Raw genomic sequence first — 10,943 nt, forward strand, 5'->3', positions numbered from 1 at the left:
CAAGACCAGCCTGACCAACGTGAAGAAACCCCATCCCTACTAATAATACAAAAAATTAGCCAGGTGCAGTGGCGCATCTGTAATCCCAGCTACACCAGAGGCTAAGGTAGAAAAATCGCTTGAATTCAAAAGGCCAAAGTTGCAGGGAGCCAAGATCGGGCCTTTGCACTCCAGCCTGGAAAAGAAGAGTGAAACTGCATTAAAAAAAAAAAAAGTAGGCTGGGCGCGGTGGCTCACATCTGTAATCCCAGCACTTTGGGAGGCCGAAGCAGGAGGATCACGAGGTCAAGAGTTCGAGATCATCCTGGCCAACATAGTGAAACCCTGTCTCTACTAAAATATAAAAAGTAGCTGGGCGTGGTGGCTCACGTCTGTAGTCCCAGCTACTCAGGAAGCTGAGGCAGGAGAATTGCTTGAATCCAGGAGGCGGCGGTTGCAGTGAGCCGAGATCACACCACTGTACTCCAGCCTGGGGCCTGGCAACAGAACAAGACTCTGTCTCAAAGAAAAAAACAAAAAAGCCTGGCATCGTGGCCAGCACCTGTAATTTCTGCTACTCAGGAGGTTGAGGTAGGATAATTGCTAGAACTTTGGGGAAGAAGGTTGTAGTGAGCAGATATTGCAAACCAGCACGGGAGACAGAGTGAGACCCTTCTCCGAGAAAAAAAAAAAAAAAAAAAAAAGGCTGGGTGTGGTGACTCACGCCTGTAATCCCAACACTTTGGGAGGCCGAGGCGGGCAGATCACCTGAGGTCGGGAGATTGAGACCAGCCTGACCAACATGGTGAAACCCCGTCTCTACTAAAAATACAAAAATTAGTGGGGTGTGGTGGTGTGCATCTGTAATCCCAACTACTCAGGAGGGTGAGACAGGAGAATCGCTCGAACCTGGGAGGCAGAAGTTGCAGTGAGCTGAGATCATGCCACTGCACTCCAGCCTGAGTGACAGAGCCAGGTTCCATCTCAAAAAAGTAAATAAATAAATGAATAAAATAATAAAGAAAGGTTGTAAAACTGTTAAATAAGGTATTCCAGGTATAGTAGTATTGAGTAAAGCTAGCTAAATTTACTAGACTCCTTTTGTAATACCAACTGACGATAGTTGCATCAACTTAGACTGGAAAAAAATGTGTTGACCTTATAAAATAGTCATTGGAAGGTTTATCCACCTAATAATAGAACCTCATGTATCATCTGCTACAGATGTCTTCTTTTTTTTTTTAAGATGGGATTTCACCATGTTGGTCAGGCTGGTCTTGAACTCCCGACCTCAGGTGATCCACCCGCCTTGGCCTCCAAAGTGCTTGGATTACAAGCCATGTTTTAATTTTGTTTTGCAATTTTATATTTTTGGGTATGCCACATCACACCAGTTAATTGGGTTTTGATTTATTTATTTATTTTTATTTATTTATTTTTTTGATATGGAGTCCTGCCCTGTCCCCCAGTCTGTAGTGCAATGGTGAAATTTCTCCTCGCCACAACCTCCACCTTTAGGGTTCAAGCAATTCTCCTGCCTCTGCCTCCAGAGCAGCTGGGATTACAGGCATGTGCCACCATGCCCGGCTAATTTTTTGTATCTTTAGTAGAGATGAGATTTTACCATTTTGGCCAGGCTACTCTCGAACACTGGCTAGTGATCTGCGTGCCTTGGCCTCCCGAAGTGCTAGGATTACAGGTGTGAATCACTGCGCCTGGCTTTTTTTTTTTTTTTTTTTGAGACAGTGTTTTGCTCTTGTTTCCCAGGCTGGAGGGCAATGGTGGGATCTCAGCTCACTGAAACCTCTGCCTCCCAGGTTCATGCGATTCTCCTGCCTCAGCCTCCTGAGTAGCTGGGATTACAGGCACCTGCCACCATGCCCTGCTAATTTTGTATTTTTAGTAGAGATGGAGTTTTTCCATGTTAGTCAGGCTGGTCTCGAACTCTCAACCTCAGGTGATCCAGCCGCCTCAGCCTCCCAAAGTGCTGAAGCAAAATTATGAATAAGCCATATATCTATTGCCAATATAATTATTTCTATGTTTGTTTGCCTGTATAAATATTATCCCTATATTTTATGTCACTTGTGTATTCTGTAGGTTTGTTGTAACAGTTTTTATTTTTGAAATGGAGTTTCAAAACAACTGTATTTTTGTGTCACTTGTATATTTGTTGTGTAGGTTTGTTTAAACATTTTTTTTTTTTTTTTAGATGAAGTTTCACTAGGCCGGGAGCGGTGGCTCACGACTGTAATCCCAACACTTTGGGAGGCCAAGGGGGACAGTTCACGAGGTCAAGAGATCAAGACCATCCTGGCCAACATGGTGAAACCCCATCTCTACTAAAATAAAAAAATTAGCCGGGTGTGGTGGCATGCGTCTGTGGTCCCAGCTACTGGAGAAAAAAAAGAAGAAGAAGAAGTTTCACTCTTGTTGCCCAGGTTGGAGTATAATGGTGTAATCTCAGCTCACTGCAACTTCCGCCTCCTGGGTTCAAGCGATTCTTCTGCCTCAGTCTTTTAAGAAGGGGTTTCACCATATTGGTCAGGCTGGTCTTGAATTCCTGGCCTCAGGTGATCCGCCCGCCTTGGCCTCCCAAAGTGCTGGGATTACAGACATGAACCACCGCACCCAGCCTGTAACAGTTTTTTGGCCCTGTCTTGGTAAGTAGTCATGAAAATTCTCCTAATTTCAACATCTATTTATTTGTGAATCTATATTATTTTTGCGTGAGAGAAAAACTTCTGTATTTGAAGAAAATTTAAAAACTAAAATAACTCTGTATCACTCAGGTATTATTATTTTTACTTATGTGTTACGTGTCAAAAAAACATAAAATGTGTTAGTCTCAGAAACAGAACAAAATTTATAATAAAATATTTCTATGCCGGGCACGTTGGCTCGCACCTGTAATCCTAACACTTTGGGAGGCCGAGTCAGGTGGATTATGAGGTCAGGAACTCAAGACCATATGGTGAAATGTAGGGTCCAGCCCTACTGTGTCTAAAGGGTGTTCTCTACTGGTGCGGAGACAAGAAACTGTAGAAATAAAGACACAATACACTGAGATCAAGGGAAAAAGTTGGGCCCAGGGGTCCACTGCCACCAGTTCGCAGAGGCTGGCAGTGGCCCCGAGTGCCTGGACACTCTGACTTTTATTGGATACAAAGTAGGGGGGCACCGTAAGTAGGATGAGCCATCCACAGTTACTAATAGGGTCAAGCAAATCACGTGTCTAAGGATCAGGGGGCTCAGGGCTTGCAAGTAGCGGAAGCAGGGGCAGACAAAATGCGTCAGCACTTCGTGTTGCTCCTTTCAAGTAAGATCAAAGGCTTCAATAATTATGCTTCTCTTACTGATATCAACAGAAGAGGAACCAGGTACAGAGGCAGGGGAGTGAAAGCAGACCCAGATTGTGACCAATATAGCACAGCATCACAAAGAGACAATTAAGTGTCCGGGTAACTGCGGGTTGAGCTGACCTATATCAGTCCTTCCACAAGAGCGTGGTGGAGGGGAGTGTTCTGCAGCTCACCCAAGGACAGGGGATGTTCCCTTCCGTGGTCTGCTGAATAGCGGGCGCTTCCCCAAGCACTGGCGCCACCGCACAGATTTTAGATGCCCTTGAGCAACCTTTATGCGGGTGTAATAGAGGGCTTGGATTCGGCATTCAGGTTGTTCCTGCTGCTCGCCACTGGTAGGTGTTCCACAGGTATTAATGCTCTTGCCTCGTGGCCACATTCCATAGTGTCCCTCATCAGTTTCTGATCACAGCAACCTGATCGTTCCTAGATAATTATGCATAAAATACAAGAAATCTTTAATCAAGGCTAAATATTCAATAATATCATGATACTTATTCTTCACTATATTCTTCTTTTTATAGTCTATTTATTAAACAGGAAGTGATTGAGGCTTCAGCCTCCTTCTTCAACACTGATGAGACTTTCCACCCATGGTCAAACCGCGTCTCTACTAAAATACAAAAAATTAGCCGGGCGTGGTGGTGCTTGCCTGTAGTCCCAGCTACAATCACTAGACTGAGGCAGGGGAATCTCTCGAACCCGGGAGGTGGAGGTTGCAGTGAGCTGAGATTGTGCCACTGCACTCCAGCCTGGTACTCCACTCCAGCCTGGGTGACAGAGGGAGATTCTGTCACAAAACAAAAAACAAGCAAACAAAAATATACATATATATCTAAATACTCAGTTTGGTCATGTTAATTATATTCACATTGTTATGCGACATATCACTAGAATGTCTTTTCTTGCAAAGCTCTCAATACACGTTAAAGAACTACAAATTCTTCCCATTTCGTGGCACTTTCAAATGTCACTCTGTTTTCTGTTTCTAAGAGTATAACTGTTTTGTATATCTCATACAATCTCTGTCTTTTTGTGGCTGGCTCATTTGATTTTGCATAATGTCATCAATATTTATCTTAATAGGCGTTAAAATATTTTTTGCTTTTTGAAAACTGAGTGATATTTCATTTTTTTTGTTTTTTTTTTTTTGAGACGGAGTTTCGCACTTATTACCCAGGCTGGAGTGCAATGGCGCGATCTCGGCTCACCGCAACCTCCGCCTCCTGGTTCAGGCAATTCTCCTGCCTCAACCTCCTGAGTAGCTGGGATTACAGGCACGTGCCACCATGCCCAGCTAATTTTTTGTATTTTTAGTAGAGACGGGGTTTCACCATGTTAACCAGGATGGTCTCGATCTCTTGACCTCGTGATCCACCTGCCTCGGCCTCCCAAAGTGCTGGGATTACAGGCCTGAGCCACCGCGCCTGGCTATTTCAGTATTTTTATATCTACTGAATGATTTGGTGACAGAAATTTACATTCTTTTTACCTATTGGCTTTCAGTAACAATGCTGCAATAATTATGTGAAAGTTAGTATAATGTGTGTAGTAGATTCTCTTTTACTAGTCTACTTTTTCATCTTTATTTTATTTTATTTTTTGAGACAGAGTTTTGCTCTTGTTACCCAGGCTGGGGTGCAATGGCGCGATCTCGGCTCACCGCAACCTCCGCCTCCTGGGTTCAAGCAATTCTCCTGCCTCAGCATCTCGAATAGCTGGGACTACAGGCGTGTGCCACCATGCCCAGCTAATTTTTGTATTTTTTAGTAGAGACGGGGTTTCACCTTGTTGACCAGGATGGTCTCGATCTCTTGACTTCGTGATCCACACTCGGCCTCCCAAAGTGCTGGGATTATAGGCGTGAGCCACCGAACCTCCGCCTACTGGGTTCAGGCAATTCTCCTGGCCCAGCCTCCTGAGTAGCTGGGATTACGGGCACGCGCCACCATGCCCAGCTAATTTTTTGTATTTTTAGTAGAGACGGGGTTTCATCATGTTGACCAGGATGGTCTCGATCTCTTGACCTCGTGATCCACCCGCCTCGGCCTCCCAAAGTGCTGGGATTACAGGCGTGAACCACGCGCCCGGCCACTTTTTCGTCTTTATACTTATACCAAATTGTTTTGATTCTGTAGCTTTTGGATGTGTTTTGAAATCAGAAATTTTAATGCCTCCAACATTGTTTCTTTTCTTGAAGATTGCTGGGTACTTCATTGTCTCTTTAGATTCCATATACTTTTAGATTCGCTGTTTTTATTTCTTCAAAAATGCAATGAGAAATTTGAAAAACATTGCATGAAATCTGTAGATTAAATTGAGCAGTATAGATATCTTCACAATATTACTTCTACTTTGATTTTTTGTTTTTGAGATGGAGTTAAATTCACCTGCCTCAGCCTCCCAAAGTCCTGGGATTACAGGCGTGAGTCATCACACCCAGCCCAGTCATTTTAATAAGTGCATGCTCAAGAGTGTATTGTATAATTTCTATATATTTGTAAATTTATTAATTATTTATATTATTGTTTTATACTCCCTGGTTCAAGCTATTCTCCTACCTCAGCATCCTGAGTAACTGGGATTACAGGCATGTGCCACCACGACGTACTAATTTTTTGTATTTATTTTTTAGTAGAGACAGGGTTTCACCATGTTGGACCAGATGGTCTCAATCTCATGGCCTTGTGATTCACCCACCTTCAGCCTCCCAAAGTGCTGGAATTACAGGTGTGAGCCACAGCGCCCGGCCAAAATTTCAGTTTTAAAAAGCGTGTTAAGACTTTGTTTTTAGCCTAACGGGTGGTCTACAAAGGAGAATGCTGTATGAGCTATTGAGAAGGCCATGTATCCTGATGTTGTTGAGGAGTGTTCTCTATACCTTTATTAGGAATTGTTTTTTATTGCCTTCTAGTCCTCTGTTTCTTTATGAATATTGTCTTGTTTTATTATTATTACAGATAGTGGGGTATTGAAATATCCTACTGTAATTATATTGTTCTCTCTGTGTTTATTCAATTTCGTTAGTATTTGCTGTGTATATTTGAAATTCTAATTTGAGACACACACATAGATACACACATGTCTAAACAAATTTGTCATAGGTTCCCAGTGAATGAATCTATGTATTGTTTGATGTCCTTTTTTGCCTTTTTGAAGTTTTGATTTAAGATACATTTTATAAAATGTGACAATTTTTAACTTAAGATGTACCTTGTGGCCGGGCGCAGTGGTTCACGCCTGTAATCCCAGCACTTTGGGAGGCCGAGGCGGGTGGATCACGAGGTCAAGAGATCGAGACCATCCTGGTCAACATGGTGAAACCCCGTCTCTACTAAAAAAAAATACAAAAATTAGCTGGGCATGGTGGCATGAGCCTGTAGTCCCAGCTACTTGGGAGGCTTAAGCAGGAGAATTGCTTGAACCTAGGAGGCGGAGGTTGCGGTGAGCCGAGATCGTGCCATTGCACTCCAGCCTGGGTAACAAGAGGGAAACTCCATCTCAAAAAAATAAAATAAAATAAAATAAAATAAAATTTTTATATTGGTATTCTTTCATTATTTTTCTTATTTTATTTTGTGTGTCTATGCAGATTTTTTTTAGTGGTACTTTGGGGGATTATATAAAACCTTTGAATGGCTTGTTGCAGTGGCTCACATCTGTAATCCTAGCACTTTGGGAGGCCCAGGTGGGTAGATCACCCGAGTTCAGGAGTTTGAGACCTGCCTGGACAACGTTGTAGAACCCCCGTCTTTACAGAAAACACAAAAATTAGCTGGATATGGTGGCGGGCACCTGTAATCCCATCTACTCAGGAGGCTGAGGCAGGAGAATCACTTGAACCCAGCAAGCAGAATTTGCAGTGAGCCAGGATTGCATCATTGCACTCCAGCCTGGGCAATAGAGGAGACTTCCTCTCAAAAAATAAATAAATAAATAAAACAAAATAAAATGCATATTTGAGGGCCGGGCACGGTGGCTCAAGCCTGTAATCCCAGCACTTTGGGAGGCCGAGGCGGGAGGATCACGAGGTCAAGAGATCGAGACCATCCTGGTCAACATGGTGAAACCCCGTCTCTACTAAAAAAAATATAAAAAATTAGCTGGTCATAGTGGCGCGTGCCTGTAATCCCAGCTACTCAGGAGGCTGAGGCAGGAGAATTGCCTGAACCCAGGAGGCGGAGGTTGCAGTGAGCCGAGATTGCGCCATTGCACTCCAGCCTGGGTAAAAAAAAAGAGCAAAACTCTATCTTTTAAAAAAAAAATGCATATTTGAAAGATCCAACAATATATTTGAACATGGTAAAAAAAAATCAACTTCAGTTGCATACAAAAATTCTTTTTTTTTTTTTTGAGACGGAGTTTCGCTCTTGATACCCAGGCTGGAGTGCAATGGCGCGATCTCGGCTCACCGCAACCTCCGCCTCCTGGGTTCAGGCAATTCTCCTGCCTCAGCCTCCCGAGTAGCTGGGATTACAGGCACGCGCCACCATGCCCAGCTAATTTTTTGTATTAGTAGAGACGGGGTTTCACCATGTTGACCAGGATGGTCTCGATCTCTTGACCTCGTAATCCACCCGCCTCGGCCTCCCAAAGTGCTGGGATTACAGGCTTGAGCCACCGCGCCCGGCCACAAAAATTCTTTATCATTACATCTGCTCTCAACTTTATTGATTTTCCTAATTATATTTTTATGTTGTATATTCATTAAAAGATGTTTATAATAATTTCTATACTTTTATCTTTTAAATTTTAGAGATAACTTAAAATGTTTTCTGCACCATTATAATAATGTTAAGAAATTCCATTTTTGTGCATGTATATATCTTTCCCAGAAACTTATATATTTTTATATAATTATTTTCGTCTTCTTGCAATATGTTATTTTCAGTGGAATAAATTCCATTCAGCATCTTCTTCTTTTTTCTTTCTTTCTTTTTTTTTTTTTTTGAGACAGAATTTAGCTCGTGTCACCCAGGCTGAGGTGTAATGGTGCAATCTTGGCTCACTGCAACGTCCACCTCCCTGGTTCAAGTGATTCTCCTGTCTCAGCCTCTAGAGTAGCTGAGATTACAAGCACATGCCACCACGCCAAGCTAATTTTGTATTTTTAGTAGAGATGGGGTTTCTTCATGTTGGTCAGCCTGATCTCGAACTGCTGGCCTCAGGTGATCCACCTGACTCACCCTCACAAAGTGCTAGGATTACAATCATGAGCCACTGTGCCCAGCCTCATTCAGCATCTTTGATATGTAGGGCATATGCAATGCCAGTATACTTCCTCAGAATTTTGTTATTTTGGAAGGACTTCTTTTTATTTGGTAGTACCATTTTCCTGATGGTATTATTCTCGCTTGACAGCTTTTTTGTTTTCTTGTAACTTTAACAATATCACACAGTTTTCCTCTGTAGGGAACCAGCCCCCACATCACCTGTGGGTACCCCACGTTTAGTGGCGACAAAGGAATAAAAAAAAGACACATTAAGAGTACAAAGAGTGGGACCAGGGGCCATCACTTTTTACTGGAGACAGTGAAGGCCCTCAACTCTGATCTCTCACACTATTTGAGCACAATATTTATGGTAACAGAGCCTAGGTCACCCTGCACTGGAACATGAGGCATGGAGAAGTTTGCCTCCCCAGAGGCCTCCCACAGTTTGTTGTTCCCAGTTTATATGTTACTCATCATCAATTTACGCAGGCGCTCTGTAATTCCTTTCTCCTTTGCTGCTTCCCCCAATACCTTCTGACCTGCAAAAATTTTCTTCACAAATTCACTGGTTATCTCGTGAGGCTATGCTTATATATGATACATCTTTTTTTTTTTTTTTTTTTTTTTTTTTGAGATGGAGTTTCGCTCGTTACCCAGGCTGGAGTGCAATGGCGCGATCTCGGCTCACCGCAACCTCCGCCTCCTGGGTTCAGGCAATTCTCCTGCCTCAGCCTCCTGAGTAGCTGGGATTACAGGCACGCGCCACCATGCCCAGCTAATTTTTTGTGTTAGTAGAGACGGGGTTTCACCATGTTGACCAGGATGGTCTCGATCTCTTGACCTCGTGATCCACCCGCCTCGGCCTCCCAAAGTGCTGGGATTACAGGCTTGAGCCACCGCGCCCGGCCTTTTTTTTTTTTTTTTAAATAAAGACGGGGTTTCACCATGTTGGTCAGGCTGGTCTTGAACTCCCAACCTCAGGTGATCTGCCCGCCTTGGCCTCCAAAGTGCTTGGATTACAGGCATGAGCCACCGCGCCCAGCCAACACATCATTTTTATCTTGCAGCTCCCCAATTTCTCTTCTGTGATTTTTGAAATTTTACTTGTGTGTTTATTACAAATATCATTGGGTGTATCCTAGTTTCTTTGTTCAGCTTCTTCATGTTTACATCATTTTTCTTTTTTTTTTTTTTTTTTTTTTTTTTTTTTTTTTTGAGACGGAGTTTCGCTCTTGATACCCAGGCTGGAGCGCAATGGCGCGATCTCGGCTCACCGCAATCTCCGCCTCCTGGGTTCAGGCAATTCTCCTGCCTCAGCCTCCTGAGTAGCTGGGATTACAGGCACGCGCCACCGTGCCCAGCTAATTTTTTGTATTAGTAGAGACGGGGTTTCACCATGTTGACCAGGATGGTCTCGATCTCTTGACCTCGTGATCCACCCGCCTCGGCCTCCCAAAGTGCTGGGATTACAGGCTTGAGCCACCGCGCCCGGCCCTATCATTTTTCTTTTTAAGAAACTTTTCAGGCCGGGCGCGGTGGCTGACGCCTGTAATCCCAGCACTTTGGGAGGCCGAGGCGGGTGGATCACGAGATCAAGAGATCGAGACCATCCTGGTCAACATGGTGAAACCCCGTCTCTACTAAAAATACAAAAAATTAGCTGGGTATGGTGGTGTGTGCCTGTAATCCCAGCTACTCAGGAGGCTGAGGCAGGAGAATTGCCTGAACCCAGGAGGCAGAGGTTGCGGTGAGCCGAGATTGCGCCATTGCACTCCACCCTGGGTAACGAGCGAAACTCTGTCTCAAAAATAAAAAAAAAGAAAAAGAAAAAAAGAAACTTTTCAGTTATTTTTTGCATCTACAATTTTGTTTTTTGCTATTTTAATTTTTTTTGTTGTTATCCTCATTTTTCTGATCTCCAGTTGTTGTCTGTGTTTCTACTTCACTTACTGAATATTATTCGATTTAATTAATTTGTTTGTTTGTTTGTTTTTCTGAGATGGAGTCTCTCTCTGTCACCCAGGCTGGGATGCAGTGGCGCGATCTTGGCTTACTGCAACCTTCACCTCTCGGGTTCAAATGATTCTCCTGCCTCACCCTCCCGAGCAGCTGGAATTACAGGTGCCTGCCATCATGCCCGGCTAATTTTTAGTATTTTTAGTAGAGACGGGGTTTCACCATGTCGGCCAGGCTGATATTGAACTTCAGAACTCAAGTGATCCACCCACTTCAGCCTTCCAAAGTGCTGCAATTACAGGTGTGAACCACCGCGCTTGGCCTATTTTATTTTATTTTTGAGACAGTTTTACTCTCTTGCCCAGGCTGGAGTGCAGTGGTATAATCTCCACTCACTGCAACCTTCCACTTCTGGGTTCAAGCTATTCTCCTG

At 43.6% G+C, this 10,943-nt stretch overlaps 1 protein-coding gene across 1 annotated transcript in view; it reads left to right on the top strand.

Annotated features, from left to right (window-relative positions):
* LOC105710986 (zinc finger protein 93) overlaps window positions 1–10,943 on the top strand; it is a 491,114-nt gene that overhangs the window by 399,891 nt on the left and 80,280 nt on the right. The window lies entirely within an intron of this gene.

The sequence above is a fragment of the Aotus nancymaae genome, unplaced genomic scaffold (assembly GCF_030222135.1).
Source record: "Aotus nancymaae isolate 86718 unplaced genomic scaffold, 86718_ANA_hifiasm-v0.15.2.pri h1tg000028l, whole genome shotgun sequence".
Taxonomy (NCBI): domain Eukaryota; kingdom Metazoa; phylum Chordata; class Mammalia; order Primates; family Aotidae; genus Aotus; species Aotus nancymaae.